Here is a 12,465-nt window from a genome sequence, read left to right on the forward strand (position 1 = left end):
TGCATCTGTCACCAGCAAATGCTACATACCATCATGACCAAGATAATTGGACCTGTGCAAGTGTCTGTGCAGACACACCTAAGTGCACAGTCATCATTTCATATAAAAACAGAGCTGGAAAGAACTTCATCTAATCCATCTCTTTGGTTAGAGATAAGCACAGCAAATCTATGTTGTTCTTGTTTAGCCTGTTCTTAAAGATCTCCAACACTGAAGGCTCTCTGGCACTGAAAGCATGTCCTCAGAGCTTCACTATCTTAAATTTAAAAAATCATTCCTAAGTTGTAACTTGAATCTTCTATGCTCCAATTAGAGATCATCACTTTTTATCTTGTGAGCTAAGGACGTGGAGAATGTATTGTTCCCTTCTGCTGTGAAACAGCCTCTTCAGGTCTCCTGAAAGTTTTTCTCTTTCTTAAACTAAATAACTCAATCTTTCAATCTTATCTCTTAGATTGTGTTTGCTAGTCCCCTGCTTATTCTGGTTGCTCTGCTCTGGAAGTGTCTTTCCAAGTGGTTCAATTCTTGCTGAAGTGCAGCACTTGAATTTGGACATGTTATTTTAACTAAGCCTAACCAGGACTAAGTAGAAAAGAAAGATTGTGCCACATATTTTGCATTTAAACTTCTATTTATGCATCCTAATATGGCATTAACCTCTTTGGCATCGTGCTGCTCATGTTCAGGTTGTAGGCCCTTATGCCCTCCCGATTCACTGCTGATCAACTGCTCTGTTTCTTGCATCATGCAACTGCTCATTCCTGCGTGTGTTGTTAATACTTCATACTTATTAAATAGCACTATACATTTTTCAGACTATTTCTTCAATCTGTGAAGACCATTCTGATTTCTAATTTTGTCCTTAACTCTATCCACAGGCTCTCCCAGCTTTGTGTAAGCTATAAATTTAATAAGCATATTCTTCATTCCATTGTCGAAATAGTTAGTGACTGAACTGAACAAGATCCAGAAAAAGCTGTTGCAGAACCCCATCTGATACCCCCACTTTCTGAATTAAGTTCCCTAACCAGTTTTGACCCATGGCATTATAATTTCATCTAGACTGTCTCCTTAGCATATGTAACAGAATATCAGGTGACGCAACAACAAAAGCCTTTCTATATCAAAACCTGACACTCCTATTTTTCCATATGCACCAGAAAAAGCACATTTTAAGATTAATGAACAAATCCCATTTTAAGAGTGTAGGTCACTACCATATTCATTTTCAAAGTTTAATAAATATTTATGGCCATCTGTAATTACCTTCAGAAGATTCCTGTGCATTTCCACAGAAAATGCCTTTGCTGCATCCCAAATACATGTGCCTAGCTATTACTACTGCCACATGCTTCTCTGGCACCTATTTCTAAGATAACCCCAGGAAACAACATCTGCTATTTGAGTGTATCTGGGCTTTTTCTCTCTTTCTGGTTCCTAAAAGAATCTCTGAAAGTAAGCTTATGTACATTCACTTCAGTATTTCGAACTTGTCTAAAAGAGCTACGGAAGTCCAACCCTGGAACAGACACAGTATCACACACTGGTCTGAGTGTTCACAGATAAGCAACACATTTCAAATAGCAAACCAACAGCTAAACACCATTCACAGAAAATGCTGTCAGATAATTAAAAACAATGATTATATTACAGAGGTTCTTATTTCTTTACAGCACACTTCTGCTTTGTAAAGTACTGTTCTTAAAAGTTTTGTTCAGATTCACTTGTACAATATTGCACAGAAGGTCTCACTTTTTTCGGGAGGCAATACAAATTGCTCCGTGATTCCATGTGCAGCCTCGGTACCCTGCAGGATCTAGGAGTCAGAGTAATGTCATGCGGCTCCATGCAAGTATAAAGTCCTGGCTGCCCATTTCAGTCTAGATTCAGGGATTTTGTCTATATCCCCTGAAATAATTTACTTGTGGATCTGATCAGGGGAATGATCTGTAGTCTATCACTTGGGTGGGCCATTCATTTTGTGGGAACCACATTGAGGGAGTCCAACAGAAAATTATGTTAAAGACATTCTGTAGTGAGGGCTTGTAATTTGTATACAAGTCTTGGGAAGAGCACTGAATCAAAAAACCTTAATTTTGACAGCCCTGATATGTAGTCTATTTTGGTTAACCAAAAGGAACACATACATTTTCTACATTAGAGAAATTTCCATTATTTTTCTCTCAGCCATGAAAATCGATTTTGATGTGATTACACTCGGAGGCTGCTTGATGTGCTTCTGACAGTACAAAATGGATAGAAACGGTGGGTGGTGTTGAACTGAGGATACTGTGGTTAGCTGAACTCTGTCACAAACTGAAAATGGTAAGATTAAAGCACACGCCATTAAGGTATAGCACAGGAGAGTCAGTCTTAGGAAAAATGGTGATTACAGTATTTTGATGTTGATTCAAAGAGCTTTCATCATCTTCTGTTTACTATAAACACTGAAATTTGTAGAAGTAGAAGGAGGTCACCAAAACTCATCAGATAAAAGCAGCCCTTAATAGTAAGCAATGGCGTAACGCCTATACCTAGGTGGACATATGTAAGAAGAGGAATGATGGTATTTGGAAGTGCACAATGCATTGAAGGCTACACTCTCTTCAGATTCATTACATCATGCTAATGAATCCCTTCATGAGCATGGCTTCGCTTTCTGAGACCAGAATTTGACCCTATATTTCCACATTTCGGATAAGATGTCATTTTTCAGGAAACGCTTACTGTTAGCCTGCCATTTAGTAGGCCTCTCCCGCGTTGAGAATTTTCACTGTTTCAAAAACAGCAACTCAGAGCAAATATAAAGAAATGAGCAATAGGTGAATGTTAGAAAACCTGAGATTTCAAATTATTTAGACATCCAGAAGTGTGGATAATCTTCTGAAAACACTTGGTTCTGGGGAGACTGGGACTTGCTAGTTGGCTGTTTAAGCACAGTGGTTGCAAACAACTCTGACCATGTTTACCGCTAGCATGACTAAAGGTATATTGTTCCTCTACCAGCTGCTATAATCAGTAGTGGATATTTTCTTACAGATAAGTAAAAACAGAAGAAATATATGTAATACATTTTCAACAAGGTTATATAAAGCAAGTTGCTATCCAAGCTGTAAGGTGACTCCTACCCTCTGAAAAATGGTGTTAGCAAGTTCCTGTATTATGTCACGGGAACAGAGAATTTGGAAGAGGAGCTTCATAAAATTTCCTTGGCTTTTTGCTCTGTCAGAAGTATCATGATGACTGACTTCCATTGTTCCTTCTGTCCCGGGTGACAACAGATAACAATGGGCCTGTTAGAAAGTGTATTTTTAAATATTTATCTCTTATTTTATAAGCCTCAAAAAAATTCTATCTTGGTGGGGATTTTAAATGTAAGAGTGAGTTTGTTCTTAATTCATTCATTCTCAGTAGCATTCTAATGGAGTTAAATAAAGATGCAATCAATAGGGTTATATACATAATAAATCAGGTCCTATGGAAATGCTATAAAATGTACACAATTAAATAGCAATTTATACCCATCTTAGTTTTTAACTACTTGGAAGAATTGAAAAGAGAATTATGGTCTGGATTGAGCAAAGCTCCAAGCACGTGTTAAGCTTACAGTTCTCATTGACATTAAAGTCTAGCACTTCCATGAATGCTTTTCTGACTCAAGTCTTTAATCTCTCTGGACCTCAGTTTTCTCCATATAAATAATAGGGTTTTTTTACCTCAGAATAAAACTGTGAAGATATACTTGTTCATTTTGCAGAGACATTCAGATATAACAGTTAAGCCAATATGCACATGTAAATATTTCTCTCTCTGTCAGTGGCAGGCATCCTTCCTCTACACTTCTCTCTGCAGTAAAACAATTTTGTCTGGCCTTCTGTCTCCCATCACTTGCCTGCTCCAGTTCATGATACTTATTTTTCACATATTCAAGAAACATGCCCCTGAAACTACAGTCCCACTACATATAGTTCTCACTGCCTTCAAAGGGAAGTGAGAAGTCCTTCTTACAACTCAGGGTAACAGGACTAGGTTGTACTCTCTCTTTAGAGTAATAGTCACATATATGGACACTAACACTGGTGAAAATAAATGTGCTAATATTTTTCCATTAACATAAAACAATAAAGAGTCATGACCTGTTTTCTTTCCATAGCAAGTACCAGTTCTCATTCTCATTTAATAGTTTTTATAAATAGCAGAGATTACATCATCTAAAATGACTAGACGATTTAAGAGCACTAATGTCCCATCTGAAGTAGCTTAAGGGCCACACATACTTATAGTATTGAAATAATCGGCAGTTTGGAGATTGTGAAAATTATACTTGAGGGGAGCTTCATCTAACTTCATTTCAGGTATGTAAAGGTTAGGAGTCTGGTCTGAGGTGGTCATCTACATGACTTCAGTGTTAAAGATGAGAAATAAACATCTCCAGAGGATGACACAGCCTACCTTTTCTAGACTCCTCTTTTAGGATGGATGAGTTATTTGCTGGAGGCATCCTATTGCTCTCCATTGACTGCAGAAACCTAGACAGAAACCTAGACAGCTAGACTAGATTAAATGACGAGATTAAATTGTCCTTTGAAGAGGTAAAATTAGGAGAGATGAATACCACTCCTACACTCCTAAAAACAAACCCAGCTCTGAGTGTCTTAGTTGCTTCTGAAAATGGAACTTCATTACTTTTGAGAATGCTATTCTCTCTATGTTTCTGCAGTGTGACTGATGGAAAAGCATAAGACAGTAGTTATATCTTAACAAAAAGTGCTTAACAAGCAAGAAGTATTTATGCAGTATCCTATTAATCTAAATTAAACTCAGTTAAGTCCTTTTGGGATACTTACATGGTATATTCTATCCTTAATGTGTTCATGTTTCTCCCTTTACTATTACATTGAAGCACGTGTATGTATCAAGAGAAAATGACTTCCATGGAGTTTCATTTTAAAACTGGACATGCAAATCCTATTATTAGGTCAAATCACAAAGGCCTTACTGAGTATTTTCTCAGTCATCACTCAGTCAAGATTTCCATAGACTACATTTTACTGTTCAGGGTTTGATCTATGGTTACTATGAGTTTCACATCTAATTTTCCTTGTATGCAAATGTATCTCTTAATATAAAGTTTTATTTGCAATGCAATTTGGATTGCTTAGGGGTATTTTAGTTTTATTTTGTTTTGTTTGCACTCTATGTTTTTGTAGATACAAATATATTGACTTACTGTGCAATTTTTCCCTCTGGCTTTGTAGTAACTATAATCCAGTGACTTCCTTTTTTTCTTTCCTGGAAAACTTTTGTGATCTGTAAAGATGAAATGAACTAATTTGTGAATTTCAGGTAATTCTTCACCTTGGGAATTGGACAGGGAGATCTGTCTGATATTATAATATCTTTACATAATCTTCCCTTACAGGTCCCATGTCTCCCTAGCAGGTCACATATATTGCAAGTCCTGAGAAGACATGGGTGTGTTTAGTGCAGCTATGGTGCTTTTAAGTGATCCCCTTCGAATTCTCTCCTGCTTTAGCCTGTTCCACAATAAGCAATAGGAGGAGAGAGAATGCTGTTGCCTAATTTCTTATCCTCAGCTACAGCCTGTAGCTCACTCGAGCTTTGCCCTGGTTACTGCTCTTTTGCAAAGGGCGCAGTAAGGGATGTGGAGGTTATGAGCCCCTTCTCAGATCTTTCCACTTTTTATATGTGCTCCCTCTACCTGTCTCACAGCACCAGCTCTTGTTCTTTCATATTGTAATGGAGTTGACACAGTCAAGCTGTAATTAATGTGAGCTTTTCTCTCCCTCCTCCACCATCTCTCCAGTGACCCTATAGCTGAGAAGTGGAAAGAGGTTTTGTGTGAAAAACGGAGAGTTCAGCTCGATCACTGCTATGTTTAAATTGCTGGCAGCACATTCAAGAAGAGTTTATCAGAGAGGTATTCTCCTCACTGCTTTTTCTAAAGGTGCCAGCCAAGCATACTCTTTCCTTCACTTCCAAATGCTATGTTTTTTCTCATGCCATCTTACTGCTCACTGTCTTTGTTCCTGGCATGACTGCAATGCAAATAAATAATAAAGAAATTCAAGTTATTGACCTGAACGCCCAAAGTCCCTGACAATCTTGCCTTACCCCACATCTTCATTTTTACTTTCCATGCATCTTTTCCTTCTCCCTATCATTCACTTCATATTTTCACTTTAATGCTCCCTTTGTCTCCTTTACTTCTCTGATTACCTCTGTCATGTTTTATTCATTTGCTCCGCTGGTGTTTCTTCAAATCCCTCTTTTAAAATACACTTCTCTGAACAATCCTTCCTGGCTTTTCCTACATAGTTACTAATTCCCATAATAGTGATCAAGTATCCCTGACACAGCAAGATTTGACGTGGTGAAAAGCCAACATAGGAGCCACTAGCCTTCCTCTTGCCTCACTTAGTGAGCCTGTGACATGTCCTTCAATGTCACAGTATGGGGGAGAATGAGTACTACTGCTCTGATTTAGATTAGCCCGTTGGCTGTTCTTCATTTGTGCTATGGATAAACCCAGGTGAAGAAAGATTAAAGCTTGCACTGAAATTATAGGGGCCTGAATGCTCAGCCTGCATCCAACTCCCCTGCAGTCTCACTGGAGACCACACATGACCTAGGCAGAACCAGAATGGGTAAAACTCCTGCTACAAAACCAAGAACCCAGTCTGTGTATGATGAAAGATGTCCTTGGGATAAGATACATGTTATTTAATGTTTTAAAACATTGCATACATATGTGGTTCTATTTATCTTACTTTTTGAAATCACATTTTATTAGAAATATTATTTTGGACCAAATTCCAGAGCCCTCACTTGAAGTCAATGAAAGGTTAACTTGAGTACGGACCAAATAAAAATCGAGAAGTTGTTTGTCTTTTGGCACAGTGACAGTGCTTTGCCTGGAATTCTGACCTTGTAATGTCTAAGATCTACAGCCCTGAAATAGCATCCAAGAGGAGATTTGGTCAGGACACAACAGAAAGCAGATGGCATATATAACAGAGATCATTGAAAACTAAAAGCCCTGCTGAGAGCGATATATGACATTCTGAAGAAAATCTGCCTTTGACACATTGTATTATCATTTTAAAAATTTAAGATCTCTTTTATGAATTGGTAAAAACCACACTCCAGGTCCTGCTGGTCTGTAAGTGAGAACTGCATTTGCATTGCAGAGTGAGGCACGAACCATGTGGCCAGCTCCCATCAGTAACACGCCTCATTGTGCCTCCATCACTTTACATTAAGGTTGCAGCAAGGGGTAATAGCAGTTCCTTTTCCTGTCCACTTCCCAAGCTGGGAGACTGCTGCTCAGAAAAGAGGATCCACCAAGAAAAGACATGTGAAGAGGAAGCAGCAGAAGGAGGTGGTATTCAGGAGATGTGTCTATGGGTCCTTCGCTTGCTAGGAAGGGTTACAGGAACTGCAGAGTGTGGTCCAGCTAACAGGACACTGTCTGCTGTATTTCCTCCACAGGTAGAAGATTTTCACTTTCCCAGCAGTGTAGATGCTAAATATTACTCACCCTTGACTAGCCCTATAAAGTACATACAGGAATAAGAAAAGTGTCCTTACAACAACAAGCCTAAACAAAGTCACTCACTGTTTTTTTGCCTGGAAATAAAAATTCATAAAGTCATGCAAAATGCTGTTTTAATCTTGATTTGATAATTATGTCCGAAACCTATGTAAACTAACATACTTAAGTGATGTACAATACATGATGATGTTATTTGTAAGATGTATATTATATTTATGGATGCAGTTCTTTAAGCCAAAGAAATGCAAAGAGCGTTTGTAAAATGTTAGTTACTCAAATGTAAATATTAAACCATGATATCTGCATGAAGCTAATCAACCCAAGCATTCTGTCAAAGCCCACATGACAGGCTCACTCATCCTTGACAGCCTAATTGACACTATTAATCTCATGAGGAAAGCAGCTTTCACAATAATGTACAGTACATACGGATGCAAAGAATTTATATACACCAGTCTATCTTTCACTGAGATGTTTCAGAAATAATGTTTAGCCTGTGTAACAATGTTTTTCATAATCTTAAATTATATGGGGAACCAGCCATGATGCATACTACTGCTTCCTGCAAGCAGTAGTCCTGGGGAAAAGAAGAGATCTTGAACTAATTAAAACTTGTATCATAATGCATGTATCCAAGACAGTTAAGTTAAGGTTGCAACCTTAAATGTGACATTTTCTAACTTTGGAAGGTCTGACTTTGCAACCTTAATAATGTTCCTTCCCCATAGGTTTAGTTAATATTCACATTCTGTGGTGCACACAGGATCATTTGTATGGCTATGATATGCAACAAATCTCTCCAGTCCATGTTGAAGTTCACTTTAAAATACCAGAATATGAAAAGGATAACTCTAAAGATTTCTAGGAACTAACCCTGCCATGTCCATGTTGTGGCACACTTTTCTTTGCAGGACAGAGGTGGAGCATAGGATCTGCATGAACTGTAATGGCACAGAACTGGGTCAAATAATACTTTGACTTTTCCTGGGCACAACTTCTCAGTGGTGAGAATTTCTCTATTTTTATGCATTCGATCACATAATTTTAAGTATAGCCATGTTTAAGGACATTTGCATTAGTCTGTGGAGAAAATAAAAAATTTTGTCTTTGGATTCTATGTATTTTATACACAACCATGACTAAGGTGAATTTTGGAAAATGTTATAGGGGGAGAAAATATTAATTGCTTTGATGAAGAGAGTTCCTTACGTACTTTTCTATGTATGTGGAGTTCCCTAGGACTATAAAAAACATAAAAGATATTATAACTTCTTTTCATATTATGTGCTATGCATAGACTACCTACATCTCAGGTATGCTTCTACAGAATTAGAGTATCTCATCTCAATGCAAAATATAAATTCTCTGAGCAGGAAGTGTTATTGCATGTTTCCATGCAAGACAGAATAAATAAACCCACAGCAAATTCATACTTCTTATTATAAACAAACACAGGCAGTAATGGTGATAATAGTGATTCAACCCTGAAGTTCCCTTATCTTTATCAATCAGAATCTCACCATCTAAATAAGGCAACTAAGGAAAAAGGGTCTGGAAAACTGGGACAAATGTAGATTATTTTGCACGTCTTGTTTCTGTTATGTTGCTTGACAGAGAAATAGACCAGAAAATTTTAAGAAACTATTCAGGAAAGTTAAAATACTGGCTTGGGTAAAGAGAATCCCAGCAACCACCCCAAAAAAACCATCTAGTGTGGAGCTGTTCATATTTCTACCCCCTCCCTGTACAGGCATTGGCATTCATCTGATACCACAGCGACTTGGTTCAGACAGCTAAGCCAGCAGAAAAAGGACCCGGCAAAGAAAGTTTTTGCTAGTTCAGCTCCCTGAAACAGCTCCCTACAGGGTCAGAGAAGCAGCGATGCTGATGCAAGGGGCCAGGAAGGCAAAACTTGGTGGTGGGAGTGAGGGCTGACAGAGGAAGCCTCAACTTTGATTGATTTATGTTGTCATGGAGCTGCACTTTGACTTGTTAAGAAAGAGGGAGATCAGCTTTGTTTTCAGTGGAAAAGGTCTTTCTAGGGCTCCAGGAGAAGCACCAAATGAGTCCTTTCCCCTCTATTGGCTTGAGCAAAATGCCAAGTTTAGGAATGGGTTTTTCTGGTTTTTTGTTTTTGGTAAGGGTTGACCTGTTGTTCTAAATCTCTTTATCCAGCTGCAGCACCTGTCCTGGCAAAAAAATATCCTTGGTTTTGAGGAGGTACTTCTGCATCACTAGTGGATCACTAGGACTATTCATGTGTGTGGAACAAAAATTGCCAGGGTGGCCATGCCCACCGGGCTGCCAGCTGGCATGATTATTCACCAGGGACCAGAGACTGCAGTCACCGAAAGGGTGACTACACCAAGGGTGCCTCCCCTCCTCTCTTCCCGTGCCCCCAGAAAAAGAAGCTTACACAGACCTGTTACTTGTAACAGAGCTACTGGAAGACCACAGAAGGACTCAAAAAGTTATAAACTTGATCTTCCTAATTTAAAGATTTTACACAATTTATAAAACTTCTGGCAATTATGGAATGCATACAAACTTCTTTTCTAGGAGGGCATGCTGCCGCTATATTTCATGCTCTCTTCCTCTCTCATACTTAAAATATTTCCATTTCTATTTTGATTTGCTCTCTCCTTCTCTCCCCATTTCTCCAGCCATCTCTCAAAAATATGGCACCATCATCCGACCTTTAATGATGACTTAGGCCACTCAAATATAAAGTTAGGAATATAACCTAATGTTGCTTTCATTTTAATTAGCAACCACAGAAATAGTCTTTTCATGCAAGAGCTTTGACTTACTAAAAATAAACGAAGAAATTCTTAATTTCAAACAGAATTGTGTCTATATGGAGTTAGTTTTAATGTTAGCTATAACTATTATTTTTAGTAAATATTACATATTTCATTGTTACATATTAATTGCTGTATTTCTGAGGTGCTTGCAAGTTTTGATGGTATTATGTATACATACAGTGAACGATATATCTCTGTTGATTCTGGCTGGGCCCTTTTTTCCTTCTGTATGCTTACACAAGGTACGTGGCCATGGTATTTTTCCTTCATTACCAAATACCTGCGTTTGCGTTCATTTGGTTGCAAAGCTGTTTACTTTTGAAATTACTTTATTAATTGAAAAACTTGTAAATATTAGTAATGTCTCCTCTTACTGTAATTGCCACCACATTTTATCCACATTCCCTTTACATTTGTTGCATATCAAGCCGGTTCAACTACTTCAATAAGAAGAAATAAGATAGGATAAAATAGTATTAGCTAGACTTATCTGCTCCTGGATTTCAAATGTTGATAGAAATATTAATGGACTGAGCCTCTGACGGCATTTTCACATAGGACTGCTTTACCCTGACAGAGACACTTAGATATTGCAAAGTTAAGGGAGCTGCATTATGACTCTGATTTAGGCAGTTTTCATCTAGCAAGTCCAGTGTGGGTCCTACTGCTGTGACAGAACTAAAATAAAATACAAGACACTTGTTTCCTAACCATGTTCTTTAGTTCATTAATCTGCAAACTGTATTTTCCACTCTGATTTGGGCATTCTCTTTTTTTTTTCTTTTTTTTTTCTCTTTACAAAGAAAGAGGTGGTCCCAAGGCATAAGGCATTTCTTTTTTCTTTGGTGGAAGAAACACATTTGATGTCCTGCATAAAGTACAGCCCCCATTCTGCAAGCCCTCAGTTCTTTCTGGAAGCTCTGTTTGGAGGGCTGCAGGATGGGTTCAGAGCATATGTGAGGAAGATAAGACAGAAAAAAAGGAGAAGAAGAGAGAGATTGAAAGGGATTTTGCAGAGACAGAGATATGTTAAACCAGACTATGCTTTCTCTTTTCAGCAGTCTAAGGGAAGTTCAGCTCTGACTTCAGAACACGGATTCAAAAGAAAACATGCAGCTAGGATTAGTGTTTGCTAGTACTCTTTGCTATTAAATTCAGTTAATGTGCTGTTTCAAAAGTCAGCTCAAAGAGAACTTTCTGGAATAAAAGCATATGCCTTGTTTCTTCCTCTCTCCCCTTCTCTCATCTTTCACACAAACATACACAGACACACTGACAGAGCTCAACAGTTTTCACACTGGCTTGAAGGGGTGCAGTGTTAACCACAAACCTTTCGGTCAGCTTAATGAGTCCCTTTTCTCTTAAACATTACTAAGCTGACTAGTAATCTGTTAAAAACTGAACTTCTTCGTAAGGCATGAAAAGGAAAAAAAAACAAACAGTCTTTATAAATAAATTAAAATTCTAACTAAAAAGCTAATTATAAGGGTATTTGTTTTGTTTGAGGTAAGGCACATCTATTATCATAAAGATAATTAACTCAGTCTGACAGATCTAATAAAAGGACAAGTTTAGCATTGGCTTAGCCAGAAGCCCAAGGCAAGCAATTTTTATAATTACTAGTTATTGTAACTGGGCTCAGAGAAAATGGTCTGTGATATTTAAACAGTAATGTTAATTTGCATTTAGACCCATTTTTTTTTCTTTCCCAGGCAAGATCTATTTAACTGGAATGAGTAAAAGAAACTAGAATAACTTAAAAAATCAGAATGGCTCTCTCCTTCCAGAAAAACTTGGTCTCTTTATATCTGGATAATTGATATCCTCACAAGGTAAGTGCTCTGGTAATCACAAAACAATTAAACAGCTTAACACAGTTTTAACACACAGAAAATGTTGAATTTTCAGCTTGAAATGATGTCTGTAGACAGCGTTTATCTGGGGCAAGTGTATTTACTGATCGACGGACCTGCTATGTGTACCTCTACTGCCCATGCCCTCAACATGGTCTTGCTGTTGAGCGGATGAAGAAAGGGCTGGGGAGGGGGGAGCAAGGCACTCTGACTTCTGTAAGGAAGTGGTTCC

At 38.0% G+C, this 12,465-nt stretch overlaps 1 long non-coding RNA gene across 1 annotated transcript in view; it reads left to right on the forward strand.

The window, feature by feature from the left end:
* LOC112995466 (uncharacterized) overlaps positions 1-12,201 on the forward strand; it is a 98,832-nt gene extending 86,631 nt beyond the window's left edge. Inside the window, exons 4-5 of the long non-coding RNA XR_003262186.2 lie at positions 8,488-8,580; positions 12,093-12,201. This is a non-coding gene — a long non-coding RNA (uncharacterized LOC112995466). The remainder of the gene's footprint in view (positions 1-8,487; positions 8,581-12,092) is intronic.
* Positions 12,202-12,465: the final 264 nt, after the last annotated feature.

The sequence above is a fragment of the Dromaius novaehollandiae genome, chromosome 4 (genome assembly GCF_036370855.1).
Source record: "Dromaius novaehollandiae isolate bDroNov1 chromosome 4, bDroNov1.hap1, whole genome shotgun sequence".
Lineage (NCBI taxonomy): Eukaryota > Metazoa > Chordata > Aves > Casuariiformes > Dromaiidae > Dromaius > Dromaius novaehollandiae.